This window comes from Mauremys reevesii, linkage group 8 (assembly GCF_016161935.1).
Source record: "Mauremys reevesii isolate NIE-2019 linkage group 8, ASM1616193v1, whole genome shotgun sequence".
Classification (NCBI taxonomy): Eukaryota; Metazoa; Chordata; order Testudines; family Geoemydidae; genus Mauremys; species Mauremys reevesii.
Window position 1 is genome coordinate 49,970,176 of NC_052630.1, and position 27,737 is coordinate 49,997,912.

General features: G+C 43.8%; 1 protein-coding gene across 3 annotated transcripts in view; it reads right to left on the reverse strand.

Moving 5' to 3' along the window:
• COP1 (COP1 E3 ubiquitin ligase) overlaps positions 1–27,737 on the reverse strand; it is a 207,701-nt gene that overhangs the window by 109,151 nt on the left and 70,813 nt on the right. The gene's annotated exons all lie outside the window — the stretch shown is intronic.

The following is a 27,737-nucleotide window of genomic DNA, read 5'->3' on the forward strand; positions in this document are numbered from 1 at the left end:
CAAGAAATCATGATATGCAAGCCCCCATCCAATCGATTTACTGAAAATGGACTTTTGTGGCTGCACAATATTCCTCCTGCAGACGGTACCTTTGTTCAGACATTTGAAATGTTTTTCAGTTCAACTCTACTGTCTACATTACGATGCACCCAAATGACAAAGCTGAGAGCTCAAACTGGGAAGGTAGTAAGAAAAATTTGACCACATGGTGTATGAATAATATGCCACAGGATATTGCCGATTGATTTCTTTTACAGTTTGACTCTGTTCCACCCATTGTCGCCTTTAGTATGGTAGTTTGGAGGTCTTTACCATGAGTACTAATTTGCTTTGCATTAACCCTGGGAAATCCAAACTCCCTGAGCAACAAGAAAATTAAAAATATATTATCAAAACTATAAAAGCCAAATACACAACATGCTTCCTATCTAGGGCTGTTCTCATGAACCAAGGCATTTTTTGTCTTGAAATGCTAGGCATGTTTGTAACAGATGTGAGTGGAGATGGAAGAAAAAGCAGTCACTTTATAATGAGGTTAACCCTTAAACCAGAAAGCCCTCTGATCAAACATAAAAGACCTCTGAAGGGAAAAAAGGGAGAGTGGGTTATGAACAGTGAGCATCATCATCAAGTTAGTATATTGAAAGGCCTTGAAAAGTGTACCAGACAATCAGAGAAACTACAACTACTATCCAGAGGCAACTCCCTTGTGAAAAGCTGAGCACCACCCTCTCTAAACTACTGCGGGGAGGAGAGAAGGGGAAGTTGCAGGGATTTCTCACAGACTGGTAGGCAGGGCCGGCTCCAGACCCCAGCGCCAAGCAGGCGCGTGGGGCGGCATTGTCCTGGCAGGGCGGCATTTGGCTCCGGCGGACCTTCCGCAGTCATGCCTGCGGGAGATCCACCGGAGCCGGGATGAGCGGACCTGCCGCAGGCATGACTGCGGAGGGTCCCCTCTTCCCGCGGCTCCACTTGAGCTCCCGCAGGCATGACTGCGGCGGGTGCGCTGGTCCCGCGGCTCGGACGGAGCTCCCACAGGCATGCCTGCGGAAGCTCCACCGGAGCCGTGGGACCACGGGACAGTCCTTAGGCACTTCTGCCCCAGCCGCGGGACCGGGGAAGGGCGGCGCGAGCGGCGTGGCGCACCGCCCTGCTTGGGGCGGCGGAATTTCTAGAGCCGCCCCTGCTGGTAGGATGGAAATGTGGAGCTTCTTACGCTTATCTGAAAGAAGGAAAACTCCCCCTGCAGACCTAGAGTCTCCCTGCTGCTATGATTGACAGTAGTAGACTCTGTGCACAAGTTGGGGGGACGAGACCCATGGACCCCCCCCGTCGGACTCTATCCCCTAAGCCCCGAACCCACCAAACTGTACTCCACCATGTGAGGGTCGTCCCAACCCCATTACTCAGCCTACTTATTCGTGCCCATAACTATCTGTAACCTGTTTGTATGAGTGATGTACCCTCACCGTTTACTTGCCTGTACCTTGAACTGACCCACCGTATACCCCGCATTGGGGACATGACAGACTATGTATATGTATGTGCTGCCTAACCAAAACGTTAACATCCCCCCACAATCTGTATGTAACCCCCAATGACACAATAACTGACGCATCAAACACTTTGTATCGTTTATTATAATCACTCCCCACAGGCTCTCGGCTGATGTCATAGTACTTTTCCACTACTACCCCAGCTGCCTCATTTTGGGCTCTCCTCTCCAGTGAGCAGAATTCAGTGCACAACTATGCGGTTGCTCTGAAGCGTTACAATAGCATCACTTACTGTTTCTTGGAACTGTCTGTTTAATACTATGCTCCACTTTCTGAATGGCAGGAAAGTAAAATGACAACATATTGGTCAGTTTTCACTTTAATACAACTATAGTTTCTTGCTGCCCACAGGGGAATCTGACTAGTCTTGTTTTAAAAACTAGTGCTACTTGGTGGAACCCTAATCAGCACCAGAGGTCCTTGGCACTTTGCATGCAGATTCAGGATGACAGAATACCAGTTTACACTCAATCTTTGAAACTGTAGAGCCATAAACTTAAAAGGGAACACACTATCAAACTTTACATCTAGTCAGTTGTAGTTTACACTTGCTTCCTACTCTACCAATTTGTGTGGATTTACATTAGTTTCCTACTTTTTAAAGTGTTTTTCTTCCCCATTGCTATTGAAAGACCCCCACAACAAACAGTTCCATGAAAAATGGAGCCTGATCAGCCAGAGATATCAGGATAGAGTGGCAAGACCCAGCCAGGGCCCCTCCCATAGCCTTTTCCCAGACTTCAGAGGGAACCTTCAGCCTTGGGTGTCCCAGACCCCAAGAGAACACCCTCCCTGAGCCAGATGAGCTGGGAGGATGGGCAGGGGAAAAAACACACACACACACACACACAAAACCACTGCTATAGAATAATCTGCTCATAGGAGCAGCACAGGCTGCTTGGCCACAGCTGGAAGCAGCAGAAAGGAGGAGTGTGGCCAATACAGGCATTCCACCAGGGTGGACCTCCTTGGCGGCACCTGACCCCAGAGGAACCCTCCTCCTCCAGCTATGTGGGCTGGGAAAGCATGACAGCACTTTCAGAGGCAGATTAATGGTCGACAAGCAAGATTAGTGACTAGGGTCTGACATTGTTTTAGGTGAAAACGGGACAGGGGAAGATGATTTCTCAGGACTGGTTCTTTTTGTAGAAGCCAAACTAGCCAAGCTGCTTTTTGCAGAACACTACATCAAAGCAGTTCAGCATCGCACTGACACGTCAACTCTCTCTGCCCCAAGAAAGAGGTTTACATCCAGAAACCTATATAACATTGCAATGGATTTATTTGTACCACAATCTTAATTGAACTGCTGTCTCAGCTACTGTTTGCTGCCCTGTGGATTCTAGTACAGCATAACTAAACTGATGGCAGCTATTCATCTACTTGGATTCAATTTATACCCTCAGCCTTCTGCTGCTGAAGGAGAAATATTACTACGTCTGGTGAAGGGCCAGGTTATTAAAACTGAAAATCCTGTCCTACCTGAGGAGATTTTGTTACTGTTAGCTGTACAAACTTTGACTAGCATTACTCCCATGCTATACATTTTTTCCTTCTTAAAGGCATACCTTGGCAAACAAAATCAGTAGTTCAAGGTCTAAAAATTAATGTACCATTAAAAACCCTTTTTTTAAATAAAGAGCTTGAGCACAAACCAGTGAAACTGATTCTCAGACCTCTGACCTTCAAAGACACTGCAGGAGAAAACCAATGCAGAAGCGAACTACCATCCATACAGATGTTCATCTGCTGGGAGGGAGGGGAAACATTTACACCTCCCTGCCCCTTTATTAAAGCATATAGCAGCATCTTGGCTTGAATTCTCCATCCATAGTATATACACAACAGTAGCTATTTACAGCTATTACAGTAGTACTGTGAAAAACTGAGTTTGATGGCACAATGAAAAATAAAATGAAGTACAAGCTCGGCATTCTAATCAAATTGATTATTTACCATCAAGCAAAATAACCTTCGAGAGCATTTGCAAAGCTCCACTTCCCTCACCACTCCTGACTATGACAGACATCACACTGGCACAGTGACAATTATTTCAATGCTTTTTGCTCAGAACAGTCGATAGCATAAACACCAGTACACATCTAAGTTTAATTTGTGGTTTTCAAAAAAAAAGTTTGCTTGGGCTGTGTGATATAATACACAAAGTAATTTGTGTCTAACTAGCTTGACAGTCTACCTTTCCACAAGTATTTGAAGTATGTTTTGTTTTAATATAAATTCTCATTCATGCATAGTTTATCTATAGGAAAAATCACAGGAGCTATAACACGGTTCTTGCATACCGTTTTTAAGCCACCATAGGATTAACCTTTGAGGGGGTCATGTTTCAGTTGCACATATAAAATGTATTTCTACAGTTGAAATAAATCTGATTGAACAATGGAAAGGTGTAATCAAGCAGTCAGTAACAAACTGTACTATGTCAGAAGGACATCAGGCAAGTGATTAAGCAGTAAGACAACAGACCATGTGATACAGCTGATGAATGCTTACCTCAGGTGCTCTGAGAGCCACAAGTCCATCAATCAACACTGCCCTACAGCCTGTTGGGTCTTCTTATAATGATAGAAAAATCTGGCTTTGGTAAATGTCTATTTTAAGTGACTTTAATGCAAGGAACTGGATCGACAGCCCTGGAGACTGAAATCCTCTATATATCACCAGACCAGATACAGAAAGAGCAGGGAGACTGCAGTCTTGTTCCACACACCCCACTATTACACTTCAACCTTAGCCTGAAAGGACCACCTCTAGAGATGAGCAGGTAGTTTGGGCTTCATATCCATTCATTTCACTGGCCTCCCTACTGAAACTGCCAATTAGTGCAAATTGTGGAGGTACTGTCACTTGGAACATCTGTTCGTTAGGAATTGGACAGATCAAACTCATTTCTCACAGGCCACTGAACAGACAAGATAGCTAATTTTCATGTTGAATGGACATGTTCAGGATGAAACTAATGCATAGTCGCTAGCTGAAATGCAGAAAAGGAAACAAGTCTCATTTATGAGCAACTATAGCCACAAAAAGCACCAGTAAAGCCCAGTGCCTCAGTAGCATGAGAGAGGGTAGAAGAGAAGAATCTGTTGCAGAGGGAAGCCAGATAGATCCCTCCCAGCCCCAAATCATCCAAGTAAAAAAAAAAAACAAAAAAAACCCAGAATGCTTTAAAATGAATCAATCTAAGCTTGGCAGGGAAGAGAACAGGAACATAGTAGTATGGATAGCTTTAGATATGCCTGGAAATCTTCCTTCTCCCCGCCACCCCTTCATTATTTTTTCAGACTAACTGCCACTCTTTCTCTCTGTGATAGAATGCAGGGCCGGCTCCAGGCCCCAGCACACCAAGTGCGGGCTTGGGGCGGCATGCCGCAGGGGGCGCTCCGCTGGTCGGCGTGCCTGCAGAGGGTCCGCTGGTCCCGCGGCTCCGGTGGACCTCCCGCAGGCATGCCTGCGGAGGGTCCACCGGAGCCGCGGGACCAGCGGACCCTCCGCAGGCACGTCTGCAGGAGGTCCACCAGAGCCGCGGGACCGGCAACCGCCAGAGCGCCCCCCATGGAGTGCCGCCGTGCTTGGGGCAGTGAAATTGCTAGAGCCGCCCCTGATAGAATGATATAAACACTACAGCCAAGATTAGGAACTAATTTTTGACAAAGTTAATTAGGGAATAAGGAGCCTAACTTTAAAACCTCTTAAAAAACCCACACAAAACAAAACTTGGCCAAAAGATTTTTCTGAAGATTTAGATACAGAACCTGTTTTGGGTATCAAGTTTTTTTTGATGTTTGAAGGAAAGGATCAAAGTCTAGCAAAGAATTTAATGACAGCAATAAAAAAAGTTAGTTGGCTCTCCTCCTACATGCCAAGGGCAGACTCAATATGTGAATATTAGGTGCTTTCTGAAGTTTTCTAAAGTCCTTATTTTCCAAGGGATTATCTCTAATTAAGACATTGGTTAGCAACCTAGCGCTATTCTTCCATTCCTAAATCAATATGTTCTCCTTACATGGAAGTTTCTTTATTGTTTCCAACTAAATTTCAATCTGGGAGATTATTTAAAAGTCAAATTTAACGTCAAAAGAATCAAATGAGCCTTCAAAAATAATGGTAATGGTGAGAAGTGACTGAAGAGCTGCATCAGATGCACTAACTGCTTCCTAAGACCACCAAGTTGATAGCTTCTAGCTCTGTAATTGATAAGGGAAAACATGGTGGAGAATGAAGTGCAAGGGAGCATCTCCTTCATCTAGGCCCTTGTGGTACCATACAAGTATTGTCATGTTCTTCTAAGGAAGCACCATTGTTATTTTTTGTCTGTGCTTTGTTGGCATTATGACATCAATCAAAAACAATATAAAAATATCGGATGGAGACTTGTGATTCCATAAACCAAGGAAAGCTGGCTTGTGAATTACAAACAGAAGTTATCCCAAAGATGGAATACTCAGAACCCCCCAGCAACACAGAAGCCAAATGGTTCCAAAGGCAGAAAAATCAAATCAAATCCCACATAAGACAGTCCCACTCCCATGACAAGTAAGAGTCCACAATATTGCAGGGAAAAGGTACCTCTTCTGCAGTGCATGCAAGATACACTGCTGTTCTGCCCACTTCACCCTTTGGCAACCCATACACGGAGCCTGAGTAGTGTGGGAGTCTCTTATAGAGGCTCTCTGCACCACAGCACAAATTCACTCAGTATAAATAGGTAAATCTCTACTCTGTTATATTATTGTTACATAACAACATTTGTAGTGCCTAGAGGCCAACCAAGTCATGCCCCCACTTATGCTAGGTGCTATACAATTATGACATTCTACAGCTGTTTACTTCTGAAGAAAAAAACCCCACAAAAACCTGAACTTCTGAAGGTTAAAAAAAGTGTTTTCCTTTTTTTAGGAAATGTTTAAAGCTTTCAACATGTATCAACAAGGTATTCAAAAGCAGCACAAGTCCAGTCTTTCCCCTATCCTGCCCACCTAAGGCACCTTTAAAGTTGAAAAAATACCTTTGACTCATTTCCTGTCTTCCTTTCATTCCTCCCCCTTCCAACCACTTTCCTTCTTTTCTGGCCAAGAGCACTGTTAGCCCTTACATCCAGACTAAATGCCATTTATGTATGCCTTGAGGGAATCCTAGAACTCACTCCCAATTTAGTTTTTAATACAATGCAAAAAATTGGTTGCACTTATTCTCAAGGAAAAGCCTTGCTGAACTATAGAGAGAATGAGAGAAGGAAAAGAAGAGGGAATTCTCTTATTTTTATACAGCTTGCCTTTCAGTAATTTCAGTAAAATGGTGTCCATTTTGTGTTTTCCTTCATTTATTCCACTTTTAAATTTAAAATTACAGCGCAACAACCAACATAAACAGAGAATGATTTCTATTTACTCTAATAGCTACATAGTGGGCTAACTAGTATTTCTTTGTGGTAAGTCCTTGTATGCCTTCAGAGCCACACACATTTCAGACAACCATGGAGAAAAATTTTGAACGGATCTACAGTAAGTAGTACTAGGTCACTCTATTATTAAGAAATTCTAGCTAATTTTTTTCTTCTCACACTTACTTGCATAGTGTAGTACAGGATTACAACACACAAATCAGGTAAGTAGGAGTAAGATATGATGCCAACAACAATTTGGAATCATAACCAACAGTCCAATTCTGGTCTCCCAGTGTTCCCTCTGAACTCAGTGAAATGTTCAAGTGTCCAAGAAATGCAGATCTGGACACTGAATGAGTTCAAATGAATTAGCATCCCATATAAATATATATATATATATATATATATATATATATATATATATATATATATATATATATATATATATATATATATATATATATATATATAAATATATATATATATAAATATATATATATATAAAAACAGACTACAAGGTCCTCCCCCACAATTCTGCCATATGGCCCCATTTGCAAGTTGAATCATAGAACTGGAAGGGACCCTATTATGACTGACATACAGAGTTGCAAGTTTTAAAACAAAGCCATATTCATGCATGCAAAGCCACAATTTAAAGGATCATTGTTTGCATTCCAAAGTCTATCCACATTTATCATACAAAAAATTAAAAGTTACTGAGACAAAGCATATAAAATGTCACTCTAAAAGGATTGTAGTGAATCAAAGGGGAAATGAAGTGCCCATCAAGTATTTTACAGTCTGATTGCTCCTCAACCTTGTCAAACACTGGATAATCTCTTGAAACCAGCTTCTGGCATTTTTCCCGGTTTCCAATAATCTTTCTGAATTCAAATATTCTTTTCAGATCTTCTGGTCTTCCCCATCCTCGAAACTCTAAAAGGATTGTTTTTGCTAAAATTATAACTTAGCAGAAAACAAGGTATTTTTCTTTTTTATAGAAGCCACTTCTCAAACTTAACTGCTAGTACGATACCCATAATCCACGCAAAATTAAACTTTAGCTCAAACCGAAGAAGTGCTAGTCAGACAATTTAGACTATAATTTAGAGTTTGCTACTAGATATCTCTAACCATTCATTTGTATAGGCTGCTCACTTGTAGCTCTGGTGTAAGTAACCACTTAGCTAAAAGTTAAGGAACTATAATGTATGAACTGTGTCAATTGCACAGTAAACCATACTTTTTAATCAATACCCTATAACCCATCACTCTATAAGCAGCTCACCACAAGACCCAAATTTGGCAAGAGATGGCTGTATTACATTCCTTTATTCCAAAATGTCAGTTTCACAAGCATTCTGGGAATTGTGGTTCAAATGACCTATTAAAAAAAAATCATTCAAGACTAAGTAAACAAGACAGTTTTTTTTCTTGCGTATAAATGTATCTTCTCAATGATGGAAGCCATTGCCCTCCAAAGTGGAGATTAATCCTGATCAGATACATACAATGGTCTTGGATAGAGTTGTGCTGGAAAAATTTGGACACATTTCCCCCATGTATAATTGGATGAATTGCACCACAATTCCAGGAGAAGCTTTCAAGGATTCAACACCAAGAAGCGTACTAATCGGACAAAGTTTAGAAGACTGGAAATTAACAGGCAAACAAACAACATACAAAAAAGGGAGGGGACCTTCACTTAATAGACTGTCATGCATTTGTCTCTAAGAATCCATTAATTTGGAGATAGATTTTACTAGGAATTAGCATAAACTGCCCAATTTGCCCTCTGTTCAGGTCATAGGAGTCATAGAGCCTCTAAAACAGTGGTAGGCAACCTGCGGCTTCCCGTAGCTCCCATTGGCCAGGAACGATGAACCACGGCCACTGGGAGCTGCAGGGGGCCGTGCCTGCAAACGTTCAATGTCTGCAAAATGTCTGGTGGCCCGTAATCACCTTACCCTGATGGGTTGCATGCAGCCCGCGGGCTGCAGGTTGCACACCACTGCTCTAAAATGACACACTCTAGATAGAACAAAACAATGATTATGGACATCTATAAAATGACTAACAAAAATTTCCTTCATGAAACAGGGCATATTCCACAAAATCAATAAACCTCCTCTGTCATGTGGGATTAGCTCCTTCTATCTATCCTCTCAATCTGTAAAGCCACAACCTTGTTGTCTGTATACTCACCCACCTGTCACCAGAAAACAGATATTTCTTCCTCCACGTTTGGTCACTGGATTCTGTAAAATACTCTAACTTCTCTCCTATACCTTCCTCCCCTTCTCATTTGCCAATTCCTAGTAATCTCTACCTCCAAATTGTAGTCTCATGGACACCCCTGTACATGAAGAGAACAGATGGCTTAGGTCTATTTAATAGACCTCCAGTAGAAAATTGAGGGAGTCTTTCACAGGCACTTCTTGCCATTGCTTCCATGAGAAGGACCATACAAAGACATCCCATATCATGTAGTAATCCTTAGAAGTAAGTTTCTTCCTGTACTTAAGTAGACTGCTAGCTGGTAAGACTACCCAAAGTTTAACAGGTTTAGCTTTCAAAGTTCCATGCCGCTAGCTTGAATGTCTGGATTCTGGCAGCATCCACGCAGTTGACATTTCAAAATGGTAATAGGCAACTAGTAGGAAGCTCTGAGGATATTAGCATTGTCCCCCCATATTTACCCAGACACTTAAGCCAGCAGAAAGAAAGGTTGGAAAATATCTATCAGGCAGCTGGACCACTTGAATGAGTGCTTCTGTCCTCAACGCCATTTTGTCCTAAGAGCTTGATGGAAAACAATTTAGTTTCCTGATGCTTGAAGCAAAATCAACCTCTGGAGTCCCCGTTCCCTGAATATCAGGTCTGCAATTCTCTGATTTAGTTTCCACTCCCCTACAGAGGGTTTGGCAGATCAGCCAGTCGACTCAGTGATTTTGTCCTAGATGTAATTAAATTACTCAGTTTCTTCTGTTCTGCCCACGGGAGGATTCTAAGGGATTCCACATTGAGTATGGGACTCCAGAGGCCCTCCTGATGCGTATGCTTTAAAAATACATGATTGTTACTCTGCAGAAAAGCAGATATGAATGTCAGGTGAGCGACGAGACTGCATATTATGCTGCTCGTGCAGCTCAAGTGTAACCAATTTCCTTCTCTGATGAAGACTGGCCTGTGAAGTAAGTTCTCCCACAAAAGGCTCCTATCCAAAACAAAGTATATGTAGTCACCCTCAATGGAGAAAGATCTGTTAGCGGTTTCTCTGTGGCAGGGGCCAGGATCTTTGCGGTTAAAACACCATTTTGAAGATTTCAAGGGAGAGGGGAATAATTCACTTTTCCTGGCAATCCCAAGTAGATAGGAGCAATATCTGGAGAAGTCTCATGCAATGAAGACCCACTGCACTGTGTCTGTGCAAGAGATAAACTGTATGAGCTGCAGAATCTCCCAGGCTGATGTAGCAGGATTCTTGGATCTGGTACCTGGATCCTGACTACCTAGTCCTAAGAGAGGACCCTGTTGAGGTGGCTATATCTTGGGTAGGCAACAGTAAGCTCTACTCAGAGGGCATAGGTAAACTGATTTTGTCAGAAGACACCAGAGAGAAAGCAAACTCTTTCAGGAGGCTTCTCTTCACTAGTTTGTTAGCCTTTGGTTTACCACGGCTGGACTTGTGGACAGTTTTGAGACAGGAAAATGATGCTATAGGAGGCAGTCTCCAGCAGACGGAGAAGCAGCAGCCATTAGAGCCAAAGAGCAAGACACTTGGCCTCACACTCACTACTAGAGTAAAGCAGTACTCTGCTGGGGGGTTGGGAGGGAAGTGCCAACCTGCCACTTCTTCTACCAGTCTGGTAATGAGTAGAATACCACCAACAGTACAGCCTCTGCTGGGGTTGTGACCATGGGATATCTTCATGTGAAGGTTCCCCTTGAACTGGCCCTGGGCTCTGCTAAGTTACTTGGGTTTGGATGCCCCACTGGGTTCCGCAGGATTGGTTCCTGTTTCAGTGAGGCTCTGATGCCACAATCCCCATGCTCCCAATTCCACTGTTTATCTGACTTTTTGGCTCCACAATCAGATTGGAGGGAAAAAACTTCCCCAAATAACCCCCGCATGGGGCACCAAAATAAGGCACTATTCTGTAGCCCAGTGGTTCTCAAACTTTTGTACTGGTGACCCCTTTCACATAGTAAGCCTATGAGTGCGACCCCCCCTTAAAAGTGTTTTTAATGTATACATATATTTAACACCATTATAAATGCAGGAGGCAAAGTGGGATTTGGGGTGGAGGCGGACATCTTGCGACCCCCCATGTAATATCCTCACGACCCCCTGAGGGGTCCCAACTCCCAGTTTGAGAACCCCTGCTGTAACCTGTTCAGATCTTCATATTAGGATTACAGTTCTCCTTCCTTACAGGCTATGAAATAGTCAACACAGACATGAAAATTATCACCAAATAGTCATTTAAGATAACACTCCATAGAGATAAAAGGCAATTCATAATTCAAAACTATTGTTTCAGGCTCTCTGCAGACTCAGGTAGACATCACTGGACTGGTACACGCTGATGACATTTTCAAGATTATCTTCACAAACAGAATAAGAGACCTATGTTTCTCCCGTTTAGGAGAGGAAGACGACAACTTTAAAAAAGTACCAGGTTGTCAACCCAGTGTGATCTGGCCTAATTCTAGTCTAACTTGCAATAAGAGAAAATCCTTTTATTTTTATGCACAATGCAATACCATCATTTCTACTAAAAGTTGCTCTAGCAATGCTTCCAATCCATAACATACATTTAAAAAAAAATATATCACCAAATGGGATTCAGTAGATTTCATGGGTTCTGGAGGTCAAATCCAATAATGATACTTTTGTTGTTTATATCATCATCAGAATAAAGGGAAATTATTCCTTTGTAATTTAGTACAGCACAACTCATTTCTTAACTAGCTATGATGGCTGCAGCAGCTAAGTTTTCTGAAGCGGGAACATTTTTCTAGTTTAAGAGGAAAAAACTGGACCCAACTTTTAGAAAATGGACAACCCACTCGAGAAAAATCTAGACACTGCAGAAAGTCATAATGGATTTTTTTGGGTCTCTAGACTATGGTTGGAGAACCTCTAGTCTACTACATAAGCTTTAGTAGAAGCTTGCTTAATTAGCATTCTGTAGAAGCATAAGCATTCTGTAGAACCTTGCTTAATTAGTAATAATGATGAGAAAACCTATGGGGAACTACTAAATTCTGCAAGCAACTGAACTCAAAATGTATTGATAAAAAGCCAGTTTAGTGCTAGAAGATACTATTTTGCATGTTGAAGATCAGATGATGACAGTCCCAAGGCTTGTATGCCAGATATACAAAAGTACACTGATCCAAAGTTAATGAGGTTTTCCTACAGGGTTTATTTTCCCCCACCCCCGTTAAACAAGTTGAGAAAAGACGGTTACTCACCGTTGTAACTGTTGTTCTTCGAGATGTGTTGCTCCTATCCATTCCAGTTAGGTGTGCGCGCGCTGCGTGCACGGCTCGTCGGAAGCTTTTTACCCTAGCAACACTCGGCGGGTCGGCTGGGCGCCCCCGGAGTGGCGCCACTATAGCGCCGAATATATACCCCAGCCGACTCGTCCGCTCCTCAGTTCCTTCTTGCCGGCTATTCCGACAGTGGGGAAGGAGGGCGGGTCTGGAATGGATAGGAGCAACACATCTCGAAGAACAACAGTTACAACGGTGAGTAACCGTCTTTTCTTCTTCGAGTGATTGCTCCTATGCATTCCAGTTAGGTGATTCCCAAGCCTTACCTAGGCAGTGGGGTCGGAGTGAGACGTGGCAGAGTGCAAGACTGCTGAGCCGAAGGCTGCATCGTCTCTGGATTGTTGCACCAACGCGTAGTGGGCAGCAAAGGTGTGGACTGAAGACCAGGTGGCCGACAGATGTCCTGGATGGGGACATGGGCTAGGAAGGCGGCAGAAGAGGCTTGCGCTCTCGTAGAGTGAGCAGTGAGACGGCTAGTTGGTACACGAGCAAGCTCGTAGCATGCCCGGATACATGATGTCACCCAGGAAGAGATCCTCTGCGAGGAGACCGGCTTGCCCTTCATGCGATCGGCAACCGCTACAAACAGCTGGGGCGAATGGCGGAAGGGTTTCGTCCGCTCTATGTAAAACGCAAGGGCTCTGTGGACGTTGAGGCTGTGAAGCTGTTGCTCACGAGGAGGGGCGTGTGGCTTCGGAAAAAATACCGGGAGGAAAATGTCCTGGTTGACAGGGAAGGCCGACACCACCTTAGGGAGGAAGGCCGGGTGTGGCCGGAGCTCTACCTTGTCCGCATGGAAGATGGTATACGGCGGACCAGCCGTTAGGGCGTGCAGCTCGGAAACTCGTCTTGCTGATGTTATAGCGACGAGAAAGGCCGTTTTCCATGACAAATAAAGAAGGGAACATGTGGCCAAGGGCTCAAATGGGGCTCCCATAAGCTTAGCGAGAACTAAGTTCAAATCCCAGGAGGGTGTAGGATGCCATATCGGCGGGTACAAGCGATCTAGTCCCTTAAGGAAGCGGGATACCATCTGATTGGAAAAGATGGATCGTTCTCATACGCCAGGTCGAAAGGCAGAAATTGCCGCCAGGTGCACCCTCAAGGAGGAGACTGCGAGACCCTGCTGCTTGAGAGACCAGAGGTAATCCAGGATGGTAGGAATAGGGACTGCAAAAGGATTGAGACCCTTCTGATCGCACCAGAGTGTGAAACGCTTCCACTTCATGAGGTAAGTCGATCGAGTCGAAGGCTTTCTGCTTTCCATCAGGACTTGCTGCACCGCCACAGAGCGGTCACGTTCCGCTCGGGTCAGCCACGTAGGAACCAAGCTGTAAGATGGAGGGACTGCAGGTCCGGGTGGCGAAGCCTGCCGAAGTTCTGAGTTATCAGGTCCGGCCACAATGGGAGAGGAATGGGATCCCGTACCGAGAGCTCGAGCAGCAGGGTGTACCAATGCTGTCTCGGCCAGGCCGGAGCGACAAGTCTGAGGCGGGCCCTGTCCCTCCGGAGCTTGAGTAGCACCCGGTGTACGAGGGGGAACGGAGGGAAGGCATAGAGCAGGTGACCCGACCAGGAGCAGAGGAATGCGTCCGATAGGGAGCCTTGGGAGCGACCCTGGAAAGAGCAGAACTGGTGACATTTCCTGTTCTCTTTGGAGGCAAACAGGTCTATTTGGGGGAAGCCCCACCTCTGGAAGACTGTGCGGATAACATCCGGGCAGATTGACCACTCGTGGGAGAGGAATGACCTGCTCAGATGGTCGGCCAGCGTGTTCTGTACTCCTGGAAGAAATGATGCTACCAGGTGAATAGAGTGGGTTATATAGAAGTTCCAAAGGTGCATCGCCTCCATGCAAAGCAGGGAGGAACGAGCTCCCCCGTCTGTTCACGTAAAACATCACCGTTGTGTTGTCCGTGAAAACGGCCACGCAGCGCCCTTGGAGATGGGCGCGGAAGGTTTGACACACCAAGCGAATTGCCCGCAGCTCCCTGACATTGATATGAAGGGAGAGCTCTTGAGGCGACCAGAGGCCCTGGGTGTGCAGGTTGCCGAGGTGCGCACCCCAACCCAATGCCGACGCCTCCGTGGTCAAAGTGACAGATAGGTGGGGCGGGCGGAATGGAACTCTGGCACACACTACTTCCGGGTTCAGCCACCAGTTGAGCTGTTCGAGAGTCGACCGCGGGACTGTGACCACCATGTCCATGGAGTCGCGGTGCGGGCGGTCATGAGTGTATCGACTGAGGAGAGCCTGTTGGTTGGCAATCCTCAGTTGGAGACCACCGGCCGAATAGATTTTACGGCCTAAAAGGTCCATGCGGCGGGCCTCTTTAGACTTTGGCGCCGGGGCCGGCTGTCCATGGCGCTCACGGTCATTAACGGACTGCACGACCAGCGAGTCCGGAGCTGGGTGTGTGTACAGATATTCATACCCAGTGGAGGGGACCGAGTACTTCCGCTCCACCCCCCGAGCCGTAGGCGGGGTGGTAGCCGGTGACTGCCAAATGGTAGTTGTATTCCTTTGGATGGTACGAATGAAAGGCAAAGCCACCCGAAGAGGCGCCTCTGCGCCAATTATGCTCACCACCGGGTCATCATCCTCTGCCACCTCCTCAACGGGCAGGTTAATGTTCTGTGCCACCCATCGAAGCAAGTCCTGGTGGGCACGGAGGTCGATCGGGGGAGGGCCCGATGACGACGCACCCGCCACTGCCTCATCTGGTGAGGAAGACGACGACAGCCCGGGGACCAGGGTGTCAGGTGGCGGCTCGTCCACGTCCTGCACAGCCTCCGTGGCCGGGGGATGTTCGGCAACCACAGACGGCTGAAGGTCCTCTACCAAAGGCGAGGGAGGCGGCCTGCTGACTGTAGCCTCGGGTGCTGCGTGGACGGAGGTTCTGGGCCCTTGAGAGGGAGGTACTCCTTGCGCCTCGTGATAGGCCCATGGGGTCCAGAAGCCCCACTGTGGGGGGCCCTGGTCCTGGCCTTGAGGATCAGCACGCGGATCGGCCACACTGCCCGCTTGTGAGTAGACAGACGGCTGACGGGACGACCACGGTGGGGCGGAGGCATTGTGGGATTGCGCCGCCGACGCTGCCGGTCTATCCTTGGACGGTACCGGGGAACGGTACCGGTCGTCACGGTGCCGGGAGCGGGACCATCGACCGTGCCGGTGCCGGGAGGTCGACCTGGACCGCAAATCCCGGCGGTGGGAGCGGCTGCGGGAAGAATGGTACCGGCGGTACCAAGATCCTGATTGTCGCCGATAGCAATGGTCATGCGAGCGGGACCGGGATCGTCTCCGGGAGTGCGACCGGTACCGTGATGGCGAGCGGTACCAGGACTGCGACCGGCACTGGGATCTGGACCGGCATGAAGGAGTGTGTCTCCACGACCGGGACCGGGACCTGGAGTACCGTCTCTCTCTTCCGTCAGGGGAAGGAGGCCGCATGATAGCCGGCTTACCCACTGACTTCACAGCCCGCACCGGCGGAGCTGGGGGCTGGATGCGCTGTGGCTCGGTGAGCGCAATCAGCTCTCTCGCCGTCGAGAAAGTTTCAGGAGTCGACGGGAGAGGCAGCTCGACCACAGTTTGCACCGGGGAGCTAGGCGGTACTGGACTCAACAGCTCTTGCGGTGCCAGAGTCGACGGTACAGCGGCTGTCTTGGGCGCCTGCGGAGTCAGTGCCGAAGGTTGCGCCAGCGGACCAGGTGCAGAAGTCTTGGTTGCCGTCTGCGCCGGCTTACGCTTCCTCGTAGGAGAGAGTGAGCTGTGCCGGGACGTCGGTGCCGGTTGCTGCGTCCTCGCAGTCTCGGTACCGGACCAGCCAGGAATTGCTGGTGCACTCCGTACGGAGGAGGACTGCGGAGCGGCCGAGGTCGGCACCGCAGGGCTAAGTGCCGACTCCATCAAGAGCTGCTTTAATCGAAAGTCTCGCTCTCTCTTTGTCCTCGGCGTAAATGACTTGCAAATAGGGCACTTATCTGCACGATGGGACTCTCCCAAGCACCGCAGGCAGGAGGCGTGAGGGTCTCCTATCGGCATGGGCCGCTGACAGTCTGAGCAGGGCTTGAATCCCGGTGCCTTGGGCATGAGCCCGCACCAGAGCGGGAAAAGAAGGGCTAGGCCCCCCAATTTCCCCTAACTAACTAATGAACTAATCTAACTAATTTAAGAACTATATACAAAATTTACAACAAACAAATCCGAGAAACGCTAGGGCTGTGGAGGTCAAAGTAGCACTCCACTGTTCCAACAACCGTCACGGGCAGTAAGAAGGAACTGAGGAGCGGACGGGTCGGCTGGGGTATATATTCGGCACTATAGCGGCGCCACTCCAGGGGGCGCCCAGCCGACCCGCCGAGTGTTGCTAGGGTAAAAAGCTTCCGATAAGCCGTGCACGCGGCACGCGCACACCTAACTGGAATGCATAGGAGCAATCACTTGAAGAAAATTTAAATACAGTAAAGAGTTAAACATAGAAGATTTTTTAGAAAAAGGTTTGAAGTTAATGCCAAATAATTATCTGGTCTGCTGTAATATTTTGGATACCCTACCATCATTTTTTTTTAAGTCCCTTTCATGTGTCTCAATAACAACTCTGCAAGAGATACAGGGTTACCAACAGCTATGGAGGCACTACAGGTTTGACCTGAAAGTACATTGTAAACAGGTGGCAATTCAATCTCCAAGAGTGATTAATTTCCCCTCATGAATCAAGTTTGGGAAACATGTTCTGGAGTGGGAGTCCCACAGCCCCATCCCCCACAACTCAAGAGTGAACATGTTCTGGGGTGACAGTTTGAGGGGATGGAGTGCTCCCCCAAAGAAAGAGTGGTTCCAGAAGCCCAGCAGAGACTGAGAATCAGAGAATTACTGTGGTAATAGATTATTTCAATTTATAATTTTTAATCCAGCATTTGAAAAGTTTCATACCAAGCATGTTAACTACCACATTTTTTGTTGTGCCAACAAGGTTTTCATCACAGCTGGCAGGCTCTGCTCAGAAGAAACCTAGGACTGGAATAACAGAGGGAGCCAAAGACTGAAGTACATTAAATGAGCTCTGTGTGGGAAGCCTCTACAATGCCAGAGTTGTAACTAGTACTATCAATCTAACTTTCATAAGTACTAAAATTCAGAGAAGCACATACACTACAGTTGTGCAGTCTAGAAAAGCCAAGGGATTTAACCGGAAAGAGTTGCTGCTTCTGGTCCTGCTAGTTAGCATTGATTGAATGATGTTGAAATGCCACTTGAAGCACTTCAGTCTGACTGCCATCTTAGATTTTTATTTTGACAGCATTTATTTTGAATGTTTTTTGACACATCATTTTACATGCTACACACACCTCAAGGTGTTTTAGAAAAATGATGAAGCCATTAACTGATACCCTTTGCTTTATCTAATCAATTTCACACAGAATCATAGACTAAGGTCAGAAGGGACCATTATTGATCATCTAGTCTGACCTCCTGCACAACGCAGGCTACAGAATCTCACCCACCCACTCCTGTATCAAACCTGTGTCTGAGCCACTGAAGTCCTCAAATCATGGTTTAAAAACTTCAAGGTGCAGAGAATATTCCAGCAATTGACCCATGCTCCACGCTGCAAAAGGCAGCGAAAAACCCCCATGGCCTCTGCCAATCTGCCCTGGAGGAAAATTCCTTCCCAAGCCCAGATATAGCGATCAGTTAAACCCTGAGCATGTGGGCAAGACTCACCAGCCAGACACCCAGGAAAGAATTCTCTGTAGTAACTCAGATCCCACCCCATCTAACATCCCATCACAAGCCATTGGGCATATTTACTGCTAGTAGTCAAAGATCAATCTCATTATACCAGTCCCTCCATAAGCTTATCAAGCTTAGTCTTGAAGCCAGATATGTCTTTTGCCCCCACTACTCCCCTTGGAAGGCTATTCCAGAACTTCACTCCTCTGATGGTTGGAAACCTTAGTCTAACTTCAAGTCTTAACTTCCTGATGGCCAGTTTATATCCATTTGTTCTTGTGTCCACATTGGTACCGAGCTTAAATAATTCCTCTCCCTCCCTGGTATTTATTCCTCTGATATATTTGTAGAGAGCAATCATATCTCCCCTCAGCCTTCTTTTGGTTAGGCTAAACAAGCCAAGCTCTTTGAATCTCCTTTCATAAGACAGGTTTTCCATTCCTCAGATCATCCTAGTAGCCCCTCTCTGTACCTGTTACAGTTTGAATTCATCCTTCTTAAACATGAGACCAGAACTGCACACAGTATTCCAGATGAGGTCTCACCAGTGCCCTGTATAACGGTACTAACACCTCCTTATCTCTACTGGAAATACCTCGCCTGATGCATCCCAAGACCGCATTAGCCTTTTTTACGGCCATATCACATTGGCAGCTCATAATCATCCTGTGATCAACCAATACTCCGAGGTCCTTCTCCTCCTCTGTTACTTCCAACTGATGCGTCCCCAACTTATAACCAAAATTCTTGTTATTAATCCCTAAATGCATGACCTTGCACTCTTCACTATTAAATTTCATCCTATTACTATTACTCCAGTTTACGAGGTCATCCAGATGTTCCTGTATGATATCCCGGTCCTTCTCTGTATTGGCAATACCTCCCTGCTTTGTGTCATCCGCAAACTTTATTAGCACATTCCCACTTTTTGTGCCAAGGTCAATAATAAAAAGATTAAATAAGATTGGTCCCAAAACCGATCCCTGAGGAACTCCACTAGTAACCTCCCTCCAGCCTGACAGTTCACCTTTCAGTACAACTCGTTGTAAGAACATAAGAACGGCCATACCGGATCAGATCAAAGGCCCATCTAGCCCAGTATCTGTCTACCGACAGTGGCCAATGCCAGATGCCCCAGAGGGAGTGAACCTAACAGGCAATGATCAAGTGATCTCTCTCCTGCCATCCATCTCCATCCTCTGACGAACAGAGGCTAGGGACACCATTCTTACCCATCCTAGCTAATAGCCATTTATGGACTTAGCCACCATGAATTTATCCAGTCCCCTTTTAAACACTGCCATAGTCCTAGCCTTCACAACCTCCTCAGGTAAGGAGTTCCACAAGTTGACTGTGCGCTGCGTGAAGAAGAACTTCCTTTTATTTGTTTTAAACCTGCTGCCTATTAATTTCATTTGGTGACCCCTAGTTCTTGTATTATGGGAATAAGTAAATAACTTTTCCTTATCCACTTTCTCAACATCATTCATGATTTTATATACCTCTATCATATTCCCCCCTTAGTCTCCTCTTTTCCAAGCTGAAGAGTCCTAGCCTCTTTAATCTTTCCTCGTATGGGACCCTCTCTAACCCCCTAATCATTTTAGTTGCCCTTTTCTAGTGCTAGAATATCTTTTTTGAGGTGAGACCACCACATCTGTACATAGTATTCGAGATGTGGGCGTACCATGGATTTATATAAGGGCAATAATATATTCTCAGTCTTATTCTTTATCCCCTTATTAATGATTCCTAACATCCTGTTTGCTTTTTTGACCGCCTCTGCACACTGCGTGGACATCTTCAGAGAGAACTATCCACAATGACTCCAAGATCTTTTTCCTGACTCTTTGTAGCTAAATTAGCCCCCATCATGTTGTATGTATAGTTGGGGTTATTTTTTCCAATGTGCATTACTTTACATTTATCCACATTAAATTTCATTTGCCATTTTGTTGCCCAATCACTTAGTTTTGTGAGATCTTTTTTAAGTTCTTCACAATCTGCTTTGGTCTTAACTATCTTGAGTAGTTTAGTATCATCTGCAAACTTTGCCACCTCACTGTTTACCCCTTTCTCCAGATCATTTATGAATAAATTGAATAGGATTGGTCCTAGGACTGACCCTTGGGGAACACGACTAGTTACCTCTCTCCATTCTGAGAATTTACCATTAATTCCTACCCTTTGTTCCTTGTCCTTTAACCAGTTCTCAGTCCATGAAAGGACCTTCCCTTTTATCCCATGACAGCTTAATTTATGTAAGAGTCTTTGGTGAGGGACCTTGTCAAAGGCTTTCTGGAAATCTAGTTTCCCCTTTAACCAGTTCCTTATTCACCTTTCAATTTTCATACTGAGCTAAATTGGAAAAGATGGGGATAATAAATTCCCCATGTGGAACCATATCGAATGCCTTACTGAAATAGAGGTAAATTAGATCCACTGCGTTTCCTTTGTCTAAAAAATCTGTTACTTTCTCAAAGAAGGAGATCAGGTTAGTTTGACATGATCTACCTTTTGTAAAACCGTGTTGTAATTTGTCCCAATTACTGTTGACCACAATGTCCTTAACTACTTCCGCCTTCAAAATTTTTTCCAAGACCTTGCATACTACAGATGTCAAACTAACAGGCTTGTAGTTGCCTGGATCACTTTTTTCCCCCTTTCTTAAAGATAGGAACTATGTTAGCAATTCTCCAATCATATGGTACAACCCCTGAGTTTACAGATTCATTAAAAATTCTTGCTAATGGGGTTGCAATTTCATGTGCCAGTTCCTTTAATATTCTTGGATGAAGATTATCTGGGCCCCCCGATTTAGTCCTATTAAGATGTTGGAGTTTGGCTTCTACCTCAGATGTGGTAATATCTGCCTCCATAGCCTCATTTCCATTTGTCATCCTACCATTATCCCCAAGACCCTAATTAGCCTCATTAAAGACTGAGGCAAAGTATTTGTTTAGATATTGGGCCATGCCTACATTATCCTTAATCTCCACTCCATCCTCAGTGTTTAGCGGTCCCACTTCTTTCTTTGTTTTCTTCTTATTTATATGGCTATAGAACCTTTAACTATTCGTTTTAATTCCCTTTGCAAGGTCCAACTCTACATGGCTTTTGGCCCGTTTCACTTTATCCCTACATGTTCTGACCTCAATAAGGTAGCTTTCCTTGCTGATCACTCCCATCTTCCACTCCCTGTAGGCTTTCTGCTTTTTCTTAATCATCTCTCTGAGATGCTTGCTCATCCAGCTTGGTCTACAACTCCTGCCTATGAATTTTTTCCCCTTAATCTCCAAACTGGACCCATCCTGGAATTTGGCTTTATTAATGAAGAAAACAATAAGATAATAGAATGATCAGCTCAAATCTTCTCAGAACTTAGGAGAAACTACTCTGTACACACCATGAAACCGCTACGCAAAATAATAAATTGACACAAATCAGACGTCAAAAATTATAACATTCAAAAACCAGTCGGAGAACACTTCAACCTCCCTGGTCACTCAATTACAGACCTCAAAGTCGCAATACTCCAAGCAAAAAAACTTCAAAAACAGGCTCCAATGAGAAACTGCAGAGTTGGAATTAATTTGCAAACTGGACACCATTAAATTAGGCTTGAATAAAGACTGGGAGTGGATGGGTCATTACACAAAGTAAAACCTATTTCCCCATGCTAATTTTTCCACCTACTGTTACTCACACCTGCTTGTAAACTGTTGGAAATGGGCCATCCTGATTATCACTACAAAAGCTTTTTTTCCCCTCCTGCTGATAACAGCCCACCTTAACTGATTACTCTCGTTATAGTTAGTATGGCAACACCCATATTTTCATGTCGTGTGTGTGTATGTATGTGTATATATATAAATCTTCCTACTGTATTTTCCACTGTATGCATCTGAAGAAGTGGGTTTTAGCCCATGAAAGCTTATGCTCAAATAAATTTGTTAGTCTCAAAGGTGCCACAAGCACTCCTTGTTCTTTTTGCTAATGTAGAGAGCCACCCCACTTCCTTAATATCCCGATTTAACTCTACAAATTAGAAAACTCATCTAATTATCTGCAAATGGAGACAGCTTTGAAGTATTAAGAGCTTAATAGGAAATGGATCCCAGAATTACCAGATATTCTAGAATTACTAGGAAAAAAATAAGGTCCTGCCTGTGTCTCTCTAGCTTTCGTTTACTAACTCCTCAATTTCATATTATGCAAATTTTGTCCCTAATAATTAAAGCGCTCTCAAGTGTAGATACAAGGACAATTTTCTGACCCATCATGGGACACATTATGGAGTGTCAACAAAAATCATAAGATTCAGTTGTTTATTTTCCAATCAAGATTTGAGATACCAGCCAAAATGTTCTTTGCAGGTCTCATAATCATTGTTTGTTGGTGCTCCAGAACTAATCCCTGGGAGTCAAGACTGCCCTAAATTCAGAGTTCTGGAATGACAAACGTACTGTCCTTTCCTGGGTACAAATCATCCTTAGCCTCTGGCCATAGGATCTAGTCCAAAATGATATTTTAGGAGGCTTATCAGCTCTGCCCTCAAGAGGGAATACAAGAAACAGAAAAGCTCAGTAAATATACCGGTAGTTAGTTTTGATTAAACCAAAACCCACTTCTATCTTAGATAACCAATCGGGTATACAGGCATCAGCAAATTAGCCAATGGGAAATAAGGTAGAGTAATATAAAAGGAGCATTGTAAACATAAGTTCAGGTACTATACTTGTTGCCAAATCTCCATTACCATTTTTGCAGTTTTAGTCACCTTTACCAATTTTAAGTGCTTTTCTTTTCCTCTTGCTGTGTGAATGACCCACACAAACAGGAAAAACTGATCTAAGCTGTACAATTGCTACTTTAATAAAAATGAATTGTAAAGTAATTGCTTTACCATACCAAAAAAAGAAAAGGTTGCACCCCCTCATTTCTCATCTTCCAGGGAACAGTCATCCACTGCACCCAAACATACCAATCACATGAAGGGCAAACATTCATATGTTTCTTTCCCTTATTTTTACTACCCCACAGGCAGAAGTGTTACTAGGTGACCACTTTTGGGGAATGTGCTCAGTGGGAGCGGCCACTCCCCCGCAGCCACGCTACTGACTAGGTCACACAAACCTTTGGTGTATCAGCTTAGCACAGACCAACCATCCCACTGTGCTAAATAAAGGCTACAGTGATACAGGACACAGTCCTGCAGAGTGCCTCACTAAGGTACCCAAAATTTACATGGAAAGGCAATTTTAGCCCATAATAAGAGATGAGGAATGGAAATGATTCAGTGAATAGATAGAAACATTACTCTTAATAGATCTGTTCTTTTAGTCCTCTTTAAGAGCGTTTCAATATATTATACTCAAGAGGTCAAAATTGGGCCAGATTTTACAAGGCCAGAAATATGATCATGAAATAGCAGAATAATTATTATTTGAATGCTAATATTTCTCAAACCCCTCCATTACTTTGACATAACTATAAAAGATAAAATCAGAGCTAACTTCAACACTGCTGTTATTGTAGCAAAAAGCGAGATTCAAAAGGCTTTTAAAAAGCTGTCTCTAGACTTACTGAACAAGACAAATTAGGTTTCACGGATCAGGCACAACTAATTAGGAATCTTTTAGTTTTATTAGCCAGTCATTGACATTGGGAATTATAATCTTGATTACCCAATGGTCTCAAAAGACTACCCAAAACTTTTCAAACAAACAATCAGGGACCTAACCCAGCAGACTGAAGTCTGTGCAGATTGCAGAACTCCTGACACATTCCCCAAAGGCTTGTGGCTCTGGAGGACAAGTGCTGGTCAATCATGAGGATCACACTCAGCTTTCGGCTAGCCAACCTTCAGGTAACTGAGGTCTGGACTGGAGTCTGCTTCTTGGATTTTTCTGTGCACAATCTCTTTACATTATGAAAGGCTCAGCCATATTATTCTTTCAAGGGCTATGTTTGACAGTGCTAAAGCAATTTTCTATATATCTCAAAGCAATGCTAACACAGCAGCTTATATCCTCTCCTTCAAAAGAACGCTTTCTACTATTTACTTCCACAGTAGGTGAAGAGAAAAGTTAAGCCCCAATGAGTTGACCTGCCATAGATGGGTGCCATAATACATTACAAATTGAACTCAGACAAATCTTAAAAAAACAACTCATTTTATTGTATATGGGAGATGCCCGAGAACTAAAGGGCTGCCTGATCACAGCTACTCACGTACGTACACACACACACACACACACACAAAGACTAATAAATATAACAGTATGTGCACACGTATGCTCGTGTTGAAAATCTTTCAAAACCAACATTGGATGACCAGCCACTGTAAAGCCCTGAACACGTTTCTATTGTACACTCTTCTCTAACTACATTTCTCTATTTCTTTGAAACAATAAAGGAAGACTACAATTCTCACTTGTGAGGGACTCACTGCTTCAAAGAGAAGTAACCCAATTCTCTCTCATCCTACTAGTGATCTTATTTAACAAAGACCACATGGCAGTCAGAAAAATTTCTATCAAGGAATGTAGGATATAGGTTTGTGCCAGTCATTAACACTGGTGCAGCACTGCTTACAAAGTAAATAAAGGCTGCCACCTTGTGGACTGAGGACTACAAAACTGGCTAAATGAGAACACAATGCAGAGGGGTAAAACCTCAACAAAACATTGGGATGGAGTGGGAAAGGGAGTAAAAAAAAAGGAATTTGTTTAAGAAATTTGCCTTTTGGGTTCAAACCACATTCCTGTCATTACAAAACCCGCAATCATACATCCAAGACTCAGTTTATGGATTTATTTCAGTGGTTTTCAACCCTTTTTTCATTTGCAGACCCCTAAAAAATTTCTAATGGAGGTGTGGACCCCTTTGGAAATCTTAGACGGTCTGCAGGCAGGTTGAAGATCATGGATTTATTTTGATAGAAAATAATCATTTTAAATTGTTTTACATTACTCTTGAAATAATTATACTACAACTTCTGTATACTTACAATCTACCACTCTTCATTAAAAAACATTAAATGGAGTACTGATCATTGTTTTTGTATTTTGTTAGTAATTTATTTTGATATTTTGTTCTGAATGAGAAGGTTCTATTGGCCTAGGTTCATTATCTACTTCATTTCTTCAGTTATGTGCTCTCCGTGCTCTTTTCTTAACTACCACCCCTGCCTGCCCTGCCACAACATGCAATTTTATGTACTTCTAAATGTACTTCCATTTTTGAAAGTACTGGAAACACTATTTGGCAGTCCTCTTCTTTGGAAACTGAAAAATGACTAGCTCTTGAAGAATTTTCTTTTTAAATAAACAGGAAGTTCCACAGAGAGCAGTTATTTAAGTCCAATGGGCATTCTCCAAAGACAAATTTTAAAGGTACTGCACGCACGCGCACACACTATTCCAACTTGTGACAGCTTATTTTATATCAATTTCTTATTTACCAGAGTGAAAATAAATTTTTACTTTTTAATATTAAAATTACTTGATTCTTGCTTGCTTTAAGACTTATATTCTTAAAACAAGTATCTTGATAGTAAGTATTTGCAAAAAATGGACAAGATTCGCTTTTCTGTAGCATGTACTGACAGCAAGCTTAGGATCTACTTATTGGACCAGTTCAACTAGACATTTCTCCCCAACCCATCCCACATCACCTTTATCACTGACGTTTAAGAAAAAAGCCCCCTGACTTTCACCCACCCAGTCACTGCTGAACTGTCCCTTTCTACCACCTTGAGTTGCCACCTCTCCAAAACATGAGTCCCATTACCACTTTGGATGGACTTTTTCTGAAGTTGCAGATTCTATCAGTTGGAAACAGAGAAATGGATAGTAAAAGGCAGAAAGTAGGGGTTACTGATGAGAGTTTTAAAGAACTATATACTGTTCTTGGTTGCAGCTTCAACTTTAAAAAGGAACAGCTTGGGTACTTGAAAGCCAACAGGGCTTCCAGGGGGCAACATACTTTCTCAGTGTTGTCATATTTACTCAAATATAGGATCCATGTCAGTAAATCACTGAAATACATACTAAAAGCTAAGCACTTTGACAGCCCAACTCAGCTTTGAAGGGACTACTCACATACTTAAAATTAAACACATGTTGACATGCTTTGCTAAATCAGAGCTACTAGTAGAAAAAAATATGAAATTGTAAGATCAAATTATTTTCTTGGCTAAAATCAGCAATATCTAACAGCAACAGCTAAGCACTAGTCTGAAACAGGTAGAAAGGGGACCCAAAAAAAATCTTAGCTTTAACACTGTTAAAAGCATCACTGTCACTGTACCATGAATCAAATTCCTTCAAAGAAAATAGTGAGATTTTATTGCCATTCCAGTATTTTCTAACCAATTACCATTCTTGCAAAATGCCCAGGAAGGGCACAAGAGCAAGATCCACTCCAATATGAACTCAGTGGCTAAAGAAGCTTGTCTATACTACAGGATGATTTCTATCTGCATCTCACTGCAGCCACCATGAACTTAGTCAGTACAGGTTAAACGTATGTCACATTGGTGATAATTGTATTTTGACCTCCATGGCTAATTTAGCCATTATACATTCTAGTTATATAATGCATAGTAAAAATGCACCATGATTTGTTTGCACAAAACCTAAAGTTTCTTGGGGCCTTCAACAAATATTCAGATTGATCTAAGGTACTTATCAGAGGTTTGCAGTGTAGTTTTCAATTGTTCACTATCAAACTGGGGGACATACCTAGTGGGATCTCGCAGGGGTCTGTCCTTGGTTCAGTACTAATTCAATATTTTCATTCATTACTTGAATAAAGGAGTGAAGAGTGTGCTTATCAAATTTGTGGATGAAATCAAGGTGGAAGGGGTTGCAAGAACTTTGGATTAGGACAAGATTTGAATTCTAAATGTCTTGATAAATTGGAAAATTTGTCTAAAGTCAACAAGATGAAATTCAATAAAGACAAATGCAAAATACTACATTCAGGAAGGAAAAAATCAAATGCAGAAACAAAATGAGGAATAACTGACTAGGTGGTAGTATCGCTGAAAAGGATCTGGGGGTTATAGAGGATTGCAAATTGAACAAGAGACAACAATGTGATGTAGCTCCAAAAAAGGCGAATATTCTGGGGCAGAAGTGCCATATGTAAAACATGGGAGGTAACGGTTCTGTTCTACTTAGCACTGATGAGGCCCTCACAGCTGGAGTATTATGTCCAGTTTGGGGCACTGCACTTTAAGATGAGGACAAACTGGAGAGAGAGTCCAGAGGGGAGCAACAAAAAATGATAAAAGGTTTAGAAAACCTATGAGGAAAGGTTAAAAAAAGACTGTAGGGGGACCTGATAAGTCTTCAAATATGTTCAAAGCTGTTATGAAGAAGATTTTGATCAATTGTTCTCCATGTCCACTGAAGGTAGGACAAGTAGTAATGGGCTTAATCTGCAGCAAGAGAGATTTAGGGTG